The sequence below is a fragment of the Aplysia californica genome, unplaced genomic scaffold, assembly GCF_000002075.1.
Source record: "Aplysia californica isolate F4 #8 unplaced genomic scaffold, AplCal3.0 scaffold00300, whole genome shotgun sequence".
In the NCBI taxonomy this organism is placed as follows: Eukaryota; Metazoa; Mollusca; class Gastropoda; order Aplysiida; family Aplysiidae; genus Aplysia; species Aplysia californica.
This window is the reverse complement of record NW_004797570.1, coordinates 62,862-66,191: the sequence shown is the minus strand read 5'-3', so window position 1 is coordinate 66,191 and position 3,330 is coordinate 62,862. Positions and strand designations below refer to the sequence as shown.

The following is a 3,330-nucleotide window of genomic DNA, read 5'->3' as shown; positions in this document are numbered from 1 at the left end:
CCCACACACACACACACTCACTCGCTACCCTGCCTGCCTACCCTAGCCACTTTCACAAAAGCACTGAGACCACCAGACTTCCAAAGGCTAGAGGCTGAATATACATCAAGTGATGTGACTAGCTGAGCATGCAGTGACACCCACAGATGTAGATATAAAAGTGGAAACCCATTGGAGGAAACCCAGCAGCGGGCGTGAAGGACGAAAAAAAACCCCCAATCCCTTGAATTGAACCAGGGGAGTGGACTATGAAAAATCAGGAAAAGGACTTTCATTTTTTTCCCTCCCTTCCCAGGCGGTCTGTGTACTTGCGGTAATTTTTAGCTCTCCGATCACACTTTGGACGTAAAAATTAAGATATTTGACCCCCCCCCCCCTCCTCAGAACGAAAAAAAGTCCAAACGATTACTTGCTCATGTTTACGAAATATCCTTTACTGCTGAGCAGTGCCTTCAAAATTATGTAATTCATATTAGTTATTATGCATTGTACATGTATTTTTAAAAATAGCAACAGCTATTCACCATCCCACCTGTTAAAAAAATCGCAGTCAAATTTCCTTTTTCTTTTGAGAATCCACTAACAATCGCAACAAATGTTTCTTCGGGAACCAAATGTCTTCTATTATGAAATGTTCTTAAAGAATTTTGTTGTACCCAGCAGAGAATACATCTTTTATGGATAGCAGAGAAAAAAAGATAGTGTATATGTTGTTCCGGGGGCTCTCCTGTTGTTTTCGAATAAATAAATTGTTAAAGCATTCATTTTCGAATCATATTTATTTTTCTGAGAGAGAGAGAGAGAGAGAGAGAGAGAGGGGGGGAGGGAGGGAGAAACTGTCATATTTACAGGCTCTCAAAATTATGACCAAGTTCTTTCGCTGTTTTAGCCCAGTATCCATTTTCACCAGGCGAAATGAGAAACATTAGAATCTAGCTGTTTTCTGATCCTTAGCAAAGAACATAAATTCCATATTCGAACCAGCGACTCATGAGGTTGAGTGTGCTGCTGAATAGCTACTAGACCAATAACAACATCTTTATAAAACACAATGTATAAATATGTACAACTTAATTTGGCAGTCCAAACATGCACGAGTGTTCTTTGGCAAGAGTGATTGAAAGCAATTTTTACGTCTTCATTGGCACAATTTGGATACTTAAGGAGGCTGGTTGCTTTGGCCCTGCCATTCCGTGCCTATTCACATCCAAGGTGAAAAACGGAGACGCTCCATACATGAACAACAGACTTTCTTAAAAGGGAACTGAACGCAGGCCTTTTGCGTGCAGTGTGGTAGGCTTAGTAATATACTCTGGACGCCAGTTTGCTAATAACTCGTTGCGGAAGCGTACTCCGGTTATTTGTGAACGTTTGAACATGCACTGTATTTAGGGGAGGGGAGGGGGGGGGGGCACTTTAGTAAAGAAGTATCACTTCGCTATTAAAAAAAAAGAGTAAAATTCTGTTTTCTTAATTCAAAACTTAAAAAGACAGGACACAATATTTACACTATGAAATATACGAATTTCTCATTTATTTGTGTATGATGGAACAAAATATGTGTCCTCTACGTCCTTGATACTCCATGGCTTCGGATTCACGCTCGGAGAGTTGAGCTGGTGCGAAAATACAACTTTTCAAAGTTTTTATTTCAAAAGGGAATGAGGGTTTGAAGCGTCTACGAAAACATCAGAGGCAACCTTTTTTATGACAAGGAAATCACTCATAGAACTGTGTTTCAGCTGTGCATGAGAAAGTTCTGTTGTCTCTGTAGCGTCTCTTTAAGGAAGTTGTGGACACATGATATGTCCGATCAGCAGATGACCAAAGGCAAATGTGGGACATATTTGGAGCCATCATACACAAGTCATGAACATGAATTTGCATATTTCAGTATGCTTCTTGTTGCCTTCTTTTCTTCTTTACATTTTTTTTTTGGATTGAGAAAATATAATTTTAAAATATGAATGAATAACGAACTTGTGCTTCATTTCTAAAGTGCCTACAAACAAGCGTTTGTCGTATGACGAGAATGCACGTTCTCAGCTAAAAAGCTAAGCGTAATGTGGAAAGAACATTATAACGATCTCGAGATTATGAAAAAACAAACGAATACGGCACCTGGACATCCCAGCACAGGTGTACAAATTGTTATTTAAAGACCAGCTGAGCAGCACCCCGTTCTAACGGGCAGTTGGCCTATTTTGTTACCGAAGAGAATAATTATCTCCCTTCTTACACATATAAAATGCGTAAACACACACGTTCACATATTATACAAGGCAGCCCCTCGCCCCATCTGTAACCACGAGGGCGTTACACCAAGGGTATTTTTTGTAGATGCTTCTGCACTCCGCTCATCCACAAACTTTATTTCCATTTGTAATATCTACTTCAAAATTGTTCAGACCATTGACGCATACATCTTCAACCAAGTGCTTGTAATTATTTTATCATTGACAGAGGAATTACTAAAAGATTCACCGACAATGATACGCATATTAAAAACACTATGTTTACTCTTGTATGTTCATTGTTCTATTAGCATCTTTTTTTCCCTCGGCACTAAACAACCGTTATCGTATTGACTTGCCCCTTTGTAACTTCGGTGTGTATAATTTCTCTAACCTCCTCCTTTCTTTATACACTCTTACCACTGGAAGCATTAGTTTTTACTGTTTGTTTTCTGGTCTAAAAAAACCCCAACGAGAAATAGTTTCAAAGTGCAGCAGTTGAGATAGAATTACTCGTATGTAGTCATTACACGGTTTTTAAACATATCGTCTCTCATACGTAGTCGTTACAGTTTTTAACCACTTCACAGTCTGTCATTTTGCTGCTAAATGACATATCGCTAGCTACTGTGAATATCTAGTTAAACTAATTGTCCGAGTGAGATCCTCGTTGCAGAATGTTCCGTCAGAACCGAGTCATCTCGTTTATGGAAACATTGTTAATAACTAAAATTAAACAAAATCAAGTAATTGCAACGCATGCGTTTATCTCTTTATATCTGCCCCCCCACTATCTCTTTTTTTTTCTCTCTCTCCCCCCCCCCCCCTCTCTCTCTCTCTCTCTCTCTCTCTCTCTCTCTCTCTCCACATTACCTCACTTGTTCGACTTACAAGCACATTTGATTAACGACAGGAAGCTAAAATATTTGTTACTATTATGTATTATAGGACGAACATCTGTTATTGGAGCAAACACTACCATTCAGAACCCAGTAGTTTCTTATTTTTCGTTCTCGTAATCAATGATATGCATTAGAATACGTTTGAAGGAGCAACTGCTGATCTCATATTCTTTTCTTAAAAAAAAAAAGGGGGG

The 3,330-nt window shown here is 38.9% G+C and overlaps 1 long non-coding RNA gene across 1 annotated transcript in view; it reads left to right on the top strand.

Annotated features, from left to right (window-relative positions):
• The window catches only part of LOC106012235, a 3,533-nt gene extending 2,769 nt beyond the window's left edge, over nt 1–764 (top strand). The window contains exon 3 of the long non-coding RNA XR_001184971.1: nt 47–764. This is a non-coding gene — a long non-coding RNA (uncharacterized LOC106012235). The remainder of the gene's footprint in view (nt 1–46) is intronic.
• Nucleotides 765–3,330: the final 2,566 nt, after the last annotated feature.